The sequence below is a fragment of the Mobula hypostoma genome, chromosome 5 (assembly GCF_963921235.1).
Source record: "Mobula hypostoma chromosome 5, sMobHyp1.1, whole genome shotgun sequence".
In the NCBI taxonomy this organism is placed as follows: domain Eukaryota; kingdom Metazoa; phylum Chordata; class Chondrichthyes; order Myliobatiformes; family Myliobatidae; genus Mobula; species Mobula hypostoma.
Window position 1 is genome coordinate 66000486 of NC_086101.1, and position 11706 is coordinate 66012191.

An 11706-nucleotide genomic window follows, 5' to 3' on the forward strand; every position below is an offset into this window, starting at 1 on the left:
GAATGTCCAAGGATACACAGTGTATAGGAAGATAGGAAGGTAGGTAAGGGGGGTGGCGTGGCCCTGATGGTAAGCAACAATATCAAATCAATAGAAAGAAGGGACCTAGGATCAGAAGAGGTAGAATCCTTATGGGTAGAATTAAGAAATGGCAAGGGTAAAAAGACACTAATAGCAGTTATATACAGGCATCCAAACAGCAGCTGGGATGTGGACTACAAGTTACAGCTGGAAATAGAAAAAGCATATCAGAAGGAAAATGTCAAGATAATTATGGGGGATTTTAATATGAAAGTGGATTGGGAAAGTCAGGAAGGTAATGGATCTCAGGAGAGGCAGTTTGTAGAATGCCTACGGGGTGGCTTTTTGGAGCAGCTTGTCCATAACCCCATCAGAGGATCGGCTGTTTTGGATTGGGTGCTGTGTAACGAACCTGAGGCGATTAGGGAGCTGGAGGTAAAGGAACCTCTTGGAAGTAGTGATCATAATATGATTGAGTTCAGTTTCAAATTTGAAAAGGAGAAGCTGGTATCAGGTGTATTGCTATTTCAGTGGAACAAAGGAAATTACAGTGGTATGAGAGAGGAACTGGCCCAAGTCGATTTGAAAAGTAAGCTAGATGGAGAGACGGTAGAGCAGAATTGGATGAAATTCCTACAAAAAAAAAGGAAAGTGCAGGAAAAATATATTCCAAGAAAAAAGAAAATCATGAATGGAAAAATGGCACGAATGTGGCCAACGAGAGAGGTTAAGGCTAAAATAAAAGCAAAAGAGATGGTGTACAAGGAAGCAAAAATTCGTGGGAAAACTGAGGACTGCATGACTTTTAATAACTTACAGAAGGAAACTAAGAAAGTCATTAGGAAAGAAAAGATGAATTATGAAAGGAAGTTGGCAATTAACATAAAAAAGGATACTAAGAGTTTTTTTAAAAATGTATGAAGAGTACAGAGTGACAAGGGTAGATACGGGACCGATTGAAAATGATGCTGGAGAAATTATAATGGATAACAAAGAGATGGCAGAGGAACTAAATGAGTATTTTGCATCAGTCTTCACAGTGGAAGACACTAGCAACATACCTGATAGCCAGAGGTCTCAGGGAATAGGATTAGGTACAGTCAAGATTACTAGAGAGAAAGTGCTTGGGAAGCTAAGTGGACTAAGAATAGATAAGTCCCCTGGACCAGATGAGGTGCACCCACGGGTTCTGAAGGAGGTGGCTTTGGAGATTGTGGAGGCATTGGAAATGATCTTCTAGGAATCGATAGACTCTGGCATGGTTCCAGGGGACTGGAAGGTCGCAAATGTAGTTCTAATGTTTAACAAAGGAGGAAGGCAGCAAAAAGAAAATTACAGTCTGACATCGGTGGTTGGAATGTTTTTGGAGTCGATCCTCAAGGACGAGGTTATGAAACACCTCGAGGCGCATCACAAGATGGGACCAAGCCAGCATGGTTTAATGAAGGGAAGATCCTGCCTCACCAACCTATTGGAATTTTTTAAGGTAATCTCAAATAAGATTGACAAGGGAGAAGCTGTGGCTGTTGTGTATTTGGATTTTCAAAAAGGCCTTTGATAAGGTGCCGCATCAGAGGCTGCTTAATAAGATGAGAGTCCATGGAATTACAGGAAAGATATTGGAATGGGTGGAGCATTGGCTGATAGGCAGAAAGCAAAGGGTGGGAATGAAGGGATCCTATTCTGATTTGCTGCCAGTTACTCGTGGTGTTCCACAGGGGTTGGTGTTGGGGCCGCTTCTTTTTACAATGTATATCAATGATCTGGATTATGGATTAAATGGTTTTGTGGCTAAGTTTGTGGATGACACCAAGATAGGTGGAGGAGCAGGAAGTATTGAAGAAACGGAAAGGTTGCAGAGCGACTTGGTCAGTTTAGGAGAATGGGCAAAGAAATGGCAGATGAGATACAATGTTGAGAAATGTACGGTTGTACATTTTGGAAGAAGAAATAATCGGGCAGATTATTATTTAGATGGGGAGAAAATTCAAAAATCGGAAGTGCAAAGGGACTTGGGGGTCCTTGTGCAGGATACCCGAAAGGTTAACCACCAGGTTGAATCGGCAGTAAGGAAAGTGAATGCTATGTTGGCATTCATTTCAAGAGGAATAGTGCATAAGAGTAAGGAGGTGTTGATGAGGCTCTATGGGGCACTGGTAAGACCTCATTTGGAGTACTGTGTGCAGTTTTGGGCCCCCTATCTTAGAAGGGATGTTCTGATGTTGGAGAGAGTTCAGGGAAGATTTACGAGGATGATTCCTGGAATGCAGGGGCTAACATATGAGGAGTGTTTGTCATCTCTTGGACTGTATTCATTAGAGTAAAGAAGAATGAGAGGGGATCTCATAGAAATATTTTGAATGTTGAAAGGGTTGGACAGAGTAGATGTGGAAAGGCTGTTTCGCTTGGTGGGTGAGTCCAGGACAAGAGGTCACAGTCTTAGAATTAGAGGGTACCCATTTAAGACAGAGATGAGGAGAAATTTTTTTAGCCAGAGGGTCGTGGTTTTATGGAATTCGTTGCCACATACAGCTGTGGAGGCCCGATCATTGAGGGTGCTTAAGGAGGAGATTAATAGGTATCTAATTAGTCAGGGTATCAAGGGATATGGGGGAAAAGCTGGAAATTGAAACTAGATGAGAGAATAGTTTAGCTTATGGTGGAGTGGCAGAGCAGACTCAATGGGCTGAATAGCCTACTTCTGCTCCTTTGTCTTGTGATCATCTTATACACTTCTATCAGGTCACCTCTCATCCTCCGTCAATGCAAGGAGATAAAGCCAAGTTCACACAACCTATTCTCACAAGGCATGCTCTCTAATCCAAGCAATATCCTTTTAAATCTCCTGTGCAAATAATGAAGCTTTTGAACTGGGAATACCCTATCTTTTCAGTTGATTGCTTCTCAATCTGCTGGTCATTCTCACAAAATCAGTCTGAGTTCCCTGAGTAGACGAGCTGAGTCTTCACAGAGCCCTGTTATGCAGACTTCAAGGCACCGTATGAATTGTGAATACCCAACAGCTCCTGTTTGCTGGAGCTGACAGATTGACAGTGAGACACAGCTTTTGTGGAGTCCTTGAGAGTTTCAACTTTAATCGTTTTGTGGCAACACTTCCATTGATGCTGATATTTTAGGGCCAGGTTGATGAAGCTGATTGAGTGAAAAATGTCATGACTGGTCCAGCACTCATGACGTGGAGAATGCAATTCTCTTTGCACTCTCTCTACTCAGATGTTGATATTATTTAAATGGGCCAGGTGTGTTGCCATGACAATTTGTGCTCGTCCCTTTGATGAAGCAGAATGCTTTTTTATAACGAAGTCACGTTGTGATCAGATCCAGGTCTGTTAATCTGAATCAATAGTGTGGCTGGAGCCACACTGTGTTGAGTGTGAGTAACCCTTTAGCTTTCCCACCTTCTTGGCTTTACCTATCATCTTCTAGCTATCCTCATGTCACTCCCCCCCCCCACCTTTTTATTCTGGCATCTTCCCTCTTCTTTTCCAGACCTGAAAAAAAGTCTCAGCCTGAAACGTAGACTGTTTAGTAATTTCCATAGATACTGCCTGACTTGCTGAATTCCTCCAGCATTTTGTATGTTTTGCTTTGGATTTCCAGAATCTGCAGAATCTCTTGTGTGTATGTGACTATATTTGTGAGCCCGTGATTTTTACATATCTGGAAGTGTGGGCAGAAGTTTGGATGAGAGGGATGAGAACAGAGTTGAAGGACATAAATGAAACACAATTAATATGAGGAATATATGCCCATCTGTGAAGAGTCTACTCCAAAAGACTCTTCACTTCTCCTTGAATGATGTGCCTCAAATTATCAAAGGGCTGAGGTCTGAAGCTGTCCTATAAACATTTACAAGTATTGAGGTACCTGAGCATTTTCCATTTGCACTGGAGAAATGCTAAATTCCATGCTATATTTCATCGCTTGTTCAGATTTGTTGGAACTTCTCTACAGAAATCGAGGGTAAGATGATGTCACATGTTCCGCATTCAATTTGAACCTCACTAATTTCTGATTGTTTCATTTTCCAATATCCTTTGAAAAAAAAATTCTTGATGAATTGTATCTTGCAGGTGTCAATCACATTTTATTTAATTAATGAGAATCTGTTATATCTGTTATCAGGTATCAGAATAAAGCCAAATTACTATATTCCTGCTTCGGGTTTGATTCGAAGAAGGAGTCTGAGAGTCTGAGTGGGAGTGCCGAGAAAGAGATTTTTGAAATTTTCGTTTTTTTTTTCTCCAACGGCGTACTGAGAGGCGGGACTGCGGAGGCGTGTGACGTCGGGCAGTGCAACGCGGCAGATTTAAAAGGAACAAAGCCTCATAGAGCGGGCAGCGTAGTTTGCGGGTGGCGGAGTGAGCCGGGAGCAGAGTGAAGACTTAAGGGCTTCGGCTCACCGGGCTTAGGCGGAAGTAGGCGAGGCGAGGAAGGTTTGACATTCATTTTCTGTTGCTATTTGAGGAGAGGGGCATTATGACTGTGAGGGCAGTTTGCTGTTCTCGGTGTCGGATGTGGGAGACCCTGGAGTCTCCAAGCCTCCCGGACGTCTACATCTGCGCCAAGTGCATCGAGATGCAGTTCCTAAGGGACCGTGTTACGGAACTGGAGCTGCAGCTCAATGACCTTCGTCTGGTCAGGGAGAGCGAGGAGGTGATAGAGAGGAGTGGAAGGCAGGTGGTCACGCCGGGGCCACGGGAGGCAGACAAGTGGGTCACGGTTAGGAGGGGGAAGGGGAAAAGTCAGGTGATGGGGAGCACCCCGGTGGCTGTGCCCCTTAACAACAGGTACTCCTGTTTGAGTACTGTTGGGGGGGACAGCTTACCCGGGGGAAGCGACAGCGGCCGTGCCTCCGGCACAGAGTCTGGCCCTGCAGCTCAGAAGGGTAGGGCAAGGAAGAGGAGGGCAGTTGTGATAGGGGACTCGATAGTAAGGGGGTCAGATAGGCAATTCTGTGGACGCAGTCCAGAGACCCGGATGGTAGTTTGCCTCCCTGGTGCCAGGGTCCGGGATATTTCTGATCGTGTCCAAGATATCCTGAAGTGGGAGGGTGAGGAGCCAGAGGTCGTGGTACATATAGGTACCAATGACATAGGTAGGAAAAGGGATGAGGTCCTGAAAGGAGAATATAGGGAGCTAGGAAGGGAGTTGAGAAAAAGGACCGCAAAGGTAGTAATCTCGGGATTACTGCCTGTGCTACGCGACAGTGAGAGTAGGAATGCGATGAGGTGGAGGATAAATGCGTGGCTGAGGGATTGGAGCAGGGGGCAGGGATTCAAGTTTTTGGATCATTGGGACCTCTTTTGGCGCAGGCGTGACCTGTACAAAAAGGACGGATTACACTTGAATCCTCGGGGGACCAATATCCTGGCAGGGAGATTAGCGGGGGCTACTGAGGTGACTTTAAACTAGAATAGTTGGGGGGTGGGAATCAAATTAAAGAGGCTAGGCGTGAGGAGGTTAGTTCACAACAGAGGGATGGGAACCAGTGCAGAGAGACAGAGGGGTGTAAAGTGAGCGTAGAAGCAAAAAGAATAAAGGAGAAAAGTAAAAGTGGCAGACCGACAAATCCAGGGCAAGCATTAAAAAGGGCCACTTTTCAACATAATTGTACAAGGGCTAAGAGAGTTGTAAAAGAGCGCCTGAAGGCTTTATGTGTCAATGCAAGGAGCATTCGTAATAAGGTGGATGAATTGAAAGTGCAGATGTTATTAATGATTATGATATAGTTGGGATCACAGAGACATGGCTCCAGGGTGACCAGGGATGGGAGCTCAAAGTTCAGGGATATTCAATATTCAGGAGGGATAGACATGAAGAAGGAGAGGTGGGGTGGCGTTGCTGGTTAAAAAAGAGATTAACGCAATAGAAAGGAAGGACATAAGCCGGGAAGATGTGGAATCGATATGGGTAGAGCTGCGTAACACTAAGGGGCAGAAGACGCTGGTGGGAGTTGTGTACAGGCCACCTAACAGTAGTAGTGAGGTTGGAGATGGTATTAAACAGGAAATTAGAAATGTGTGCAATAAAGGAACAGCAGTTATAATGGGTGACTTCAATCTACATGTAGACTGGGTGAACCAAATTGGTAAAGGTGCTGAGGAAGAGGATTTCTTGGAATGTATGCGGGATGGTTTTTTGAACCAACATGTCGAGGAACCAACTAGAGAGCAGGCTATTCTGGACTGGGTTTTGAGCAATGAGGAAGGGTTAATTAGCGATCTTGTCGTGAGAGGCCCCTTGGGTAAGAGTGACCATAATATGGTGGAATTCTTCATTAACATGGAGAGTGACATAGTTAATTCAGAAACAAAGGTTCTGAACTTAAAGAGGGGTAACTTTGAAGGTATGAGACGTGAATTAGCTAAGATAGACTGGCAAATGACACTGAAAGGATTGACGGTGGATATGCAATGGCAAGCATTTAAAGGTTGCATGGATGAACTACAACAATTGTTCATCCCAGTTTGGCAAAAGAATAAATCAAGGAAGGTAGTGCACCCGTGGCTGACAAGAGAAATTAGGGATAGTATCAATTCCAAAGAAGTAGCATACAAATTAGCCAGAGAAAGTGGCTCACCTGAGGACTGGGAGAAATTCAGAGTTCAGCAGAGGAGGACAAAGGGCTTAATTAGGAAGGGGAAAAAAGATTATGAGAGAAAACTGGCAGAGAACATAAAAACGGACTGTAAAAGCTTTTATAGATATGTAAAAAGGAAAAGACTGGTAAAGACAAATGTAGGTCCCCTACAGACAGAAACAGGTGAATTGATTATGGGGAGAAAGACACATGGCAGACCAATTGAATAATTACTTTGGTTCTGTCTTCACTAAGGAGGACATAAATAATCTTCCAGAAATAGTAAGGGACAGAGGGTCCAGTGAGATGGAGGAACTGAGTGAAATACATGTTAGTAGGGAAGTGGTGTTAGGTAAATTGAAGGGATTGAAGGCATATAAATCCCCAGGGCCAGATGGTCTGCATCCTAGAGTGCTTAAGGAAGTAGCCCAAGAAATAGTGGATGCATTAGTGATAATTTTTCAAAACTCGTTAGATTCTGGACTAGTTCCTGAGGATTGGAGGGTGGCTAATGTAACCCCACTTTTTAAAAAAGGAGGGAGAGAGAAACCGGGGAATTATAGGCCGGTTAGCCTAACGTCGGTGGTGGGGAAACTGCTGGAGTCAGTTATCAAGGATGTGATAACAGCACATTTGGAAAGCGGTGAAATGATCGGACAAAGTCAGCATGGATTTGTGAAGGGAAAATCATGTCTGACGAATCTCATAGAATTTTTTGAGGATGTAACTAGTAGAGTGGATAGGGGAGAACCAGTGGATGTGGTATATTTGGATTTTCAAAAGGCTTTTGACAAGGTCCCACACAGGAGATTAGTGTGCAAACTTAAAGCACACGGTATTGGGGGTAAGGTACTGGTGTGGGTGGAGAATTGGTTAGCAGACAGGAAGCAAAGAATGGGAATAAACGGGACCTTTTCAGAATGGCAGGCGGTGACTAGTGGGGTACCGCAAGGCTCAGTGCTGGGACCCCAGTTGTTTACAATATATATTAATGACTTGGATGAGGGAATTAAATGCAGCATCTCCAAGTTTGCGGATGACACGAAGCTGGGTGGCAGTGTTAGCAGTGAGGAGGATGCTAAGAGGATGCAGGGTGACTTGGATAGGTTGGGTGAGTGGGTAAACTCATGGCAGATGCAATTTAATGTGGATAAATGTGAAGTTATCCACTTTGGTGGCAAAAATAGGAAAACAGATTATTATCTGAATGGTGGCCGATTAGGAAAAGGGGAGGTGCAACGAGACCTGGGTGTCATTATACACCAGTCATTGAAAGTGGGCATGCAGGTACAGCAGGCGGTGAAAAAGGCGAACGGTATGCTGGCATTTATAGCGAGAGGATTCGAGTACAGGAGCAGGGAGGTACTACTGCAGTTGTACAAGGCCTTGGTGAGACCACACCTGGAGTATTGTGTGCAGTTTTGGTCCCCTAATCTGAGGAAAGACATCTTTGCCATAGAGGGAGTACAAAGAAGGTTCACCAGATTGATTCCTGGGATGGCAGGTCTTTCATATGAAGAAAGACTGGATGAACTGGGCTTGTACTCGTTGGAATTTAGAAGATTGAGGGGGGATCTGATTGAAACGTATAAGATCCTAAAGGGATTGGACAGGCTAGATGCGGGAAGATTGTTCCCGATGTTGGGGAGGTCCAGAACGAGGGGTCACAGTTTGAGGAGAGAGGGGAAGCCTTTTAGGACTGAGATTAGGAAAAACTTCTTCACACAGAGAGTGGTGAATCTGTGGAATTCTCTGCCACAGCAAACTGTTGAGGCCAGTTCATTGGCTATGTTTAAGAGGGAGTTAGATATGGCCCTTGTGGCTACAGGGGTCAGGGGGTATGGAGGGAAGGCTGGGTTCTGAGTTGGATGATCAGCCATGATCATAATAAATGGCGGTGTAGGCTCAAAGGGCCGAATGGCTTACTCCTGCACCTATTTTCTATGTTTCTATGTTTCTATGTCCTCTGTCAATGATCACTTCTACATTCTTACATATTCTTCTTTACTTCATTAATTTTTGCCTGCACATGGTGTCTCAGGGTGTCTTTTTCCATGATAGAACTGACAATTCCTTGGGAAAACTGGATTGAGGAGGCATTTGAGCGTTAGGAAGCCAAAGACCGGGAGCTGGTAGAGCAGTACCAGAGATGGGGTGGAGAGCAAGATGCAAGCCTATAGACGTGGGGTTGTGTTGGCTGCTCATTGTGCTGAACCTATTCTCGCCTTGGCATTATAGGGGCTGCAAAAAGGACCGTCATCAGGACTGTGACAGGGGCTCCAGGTGGCTATGGATCAAGAAGCGTGACCCGTGGACCAGTGCTGCTGAGACGCAAGCCAGGGCCTGGTCAACTCTGGCTGGATCACCTGCGTGAGAGTGTCTGATGTTGAAAGACCCGCGACAATGATCCCGGGTTACATCACCGGTGAGTCCCAGCACATTGTAGAATGTATCTCAGCATCTGCATATGATGTAGGTTACTGGAGTTAACTTATTGGATTCCAAGCTACAGTGAGATAATGATGGACTAAGCAGGTTGGGTTGGGAAATTCAAGGTAGGAGACAAAGATATCTTTCCTATGAAGAAACCACGCCCTCGGTCTTCTGAGGTACTGCATTCTGCTTAGATCACTCTGATGAAAATATATTTGCAAGGTTTCCGAGATCTTTATCATTTTTAAATGTCAGCCAATGCCTAGATGATGCTGCCTTGGAAGTTAACACCATGGTGACTCTTACTTCCCTTGACACAAATGGATGCAGAAGATCCTTGTTGTGTCTTCAAACTTCAAGTCACCACTGCATTAGAGAGCCCACCCTGTCACAGTATTCAATACTGTGTTGCACATTTTGATTTCAGCCATGACAAGGTGACATCTCAGGCCGTGCAATTTACCAGCACTGTTGACTTCCCACACATGTATGTATCTGACTGGACTCTTGTGGTGATAAGGGCTACCTAATTAAATACTGGATTTCTTAATCAACATGAAAGAACTCCACTTCATTATGCAGTGGTAAATCATGAGGACTGGAAAATTAGAACTGTGAGGAAAGATTGAAAAAGCTGGGATTTGCTTTCATTTAAACAGAGAACTGACAGTAACAGTAATTTTTATACCTTGCATTGTATAGCTCCAACAAAGCGACAAATTTCATAACAGACGTCAGTGATAATAAAACTAATCCTGATTCTTTAAGGTTCAAATAACATTTTTTAACAATGTGCATATGCAGTATACAATGCTGAAATCTATTTTCCCCACGGACAATCATGAATCAAAGAAAAACCATGGAACCAGCTTTTTCAAAAAACATTCAGTCTTGCTCCCCGCCCATGTGCAAATGGCAACAAAAAAGAATGTTTAAAAAACAGAATATAAACACAAAATTAAAAGGCACATTTGAGTACTGTTCAGCTGAGTGTTCATTATCTGCAGACCAGCCCCATTCTGTATTGTCCAAAAGTACTAATAAAAAAGAATGACCAGAACTAGAACATATCATAAACCTGAATTAGAGTCTAAATCTACAACCCGTGCTGATTAAACCTTGCTATGGCAACATCCACCAACAGTATCGAGGGAGAGATCTGATTCTGATAGAGATGTTTCACCATTAATGATGAAAGCCGCAGAATGTTATTATTCATACATGTCAAGAAATTCTTTGAAAGCTGACTTAATTTCATAACACTCAAATACTGTTTGAGTTTGAAGCATGATTTTTGTTTCCATGATTATGCTCACTGTCATTAATTCATATCAACAAGACAAAATATTTGGTAAGAAACAATGGTGTCGTTGTCTTAGCATATCTCCATTTGTTGTCCTGTTGATACCATTTCATAATGTACCTTGTTATGGCAGAATAGAATAACATCAAAGGAAACTGAGAAAATTGTAGAAGGAATGATTGTATTTTTAAATAGTTTTTAAGATTTATCTGCTAATTTTCATTATAATGAAAAAAACAGCAAATGCTATGCCAACTCATGTCGTATCTAATACCCATATGTATAATTATTTGATTTTTTTCAGTAATAGCGAAGCTATATGGCTTTATAAATTGCTTCTGAATTCCTTTCATAATATCTGATTGAATTGCTGAGCAAAACTGAATTGATGGGAAAAACTAAGCACTTCTATGTGAGATTTATCTGCGATGAAATGATCTGAACCTGTGAACTGATCCGGCTGCTGTGCGTTTTTGTCCCGCAGGTGTGGTGAACTGGGGACCAAGACTTGGGCCTACTCCAGCTGCTCTGGGAGTGGATCTGGGACTCGGTCTCATTTGGGATGCTGTTGGATAGCTTCTATAGTTTGCATGATATGCATTTTATTTTCTCTCTTTCTCTGCGCAGTGGTTTTCGGTTTTTTTTAAATTGGATTATTTGGGGCTCTTGCTTTGTGGCTGCCTGTAAGCAGACAAATTTCAAGGTATATAATTGATACATTCTTTGTTAATAGATGTTATTTGAATCTTAGAAGACAACAGAAAATTGTCAGACCAAACCTGAGAATAATAATAACTGTATCTGAATGTATTTCAATAACAAATTAGTGAAATAGAACATTGAACAGTACCGAACAGGAACATACCCTTTGGCCCTCAATGTTATACCAAACCAACTAAAAAGTAAATCAGAAAAACCCCAAAAAGTAATCCCTCCTTCCCACACTTTGTCCATATATAGAACATGGATAATAATATGTAAAGAATCATTTGAAATATTTATTTATGAGTGAGCCAGTTTTTTTTATTTCTACACAATATAAAATAAAGGAAGCTTCATCCCAATTAAATCTCACATAGAAATGCTTAGTATTTTGACTGTCCCATTTACAAATGAGTTGTTTTGTGGAAGGGTTAGCCAATGTGGGAAGGAATTAAGGGAAGTTAAAGCCTTTTCTTTAAAGTATTCATTGTGTTATAATGAGCAATTATAATGGACCTAAATTAAAATAATAATCATGCACAATTTTATCAAAAGAGCTTGTACATGGCAATGATAGAATGGAATTAGAAGAAAACTGGCCAATCAAAGTAGAGTTGTAATAACGCTACTTACTTATTTCACA

General features: G+C 42.6%; 1 long non-coding RNA gene across 1 annotated transcript; it reads left to right on the top strand.

Annotated features, from left to right (window-relative positions):
* The first annotated feature begins 3361 nt into the window (after nt 1-3361).
* LOC134346214 (uncharacterized) lies at nt 3362-11398 on the top strand. Its single transcript, XR_010017869.1, has 3 exons — nt 3362-3415; nt 8864-9050; nt 10846-11398. It is a non-coding gene; the product is annotated as an uncharacterized LOC134346214 (long non-coding RNA).
* The last annotated feature ends 308 nt before the right edge of the window (nt 11399-11706 follow it).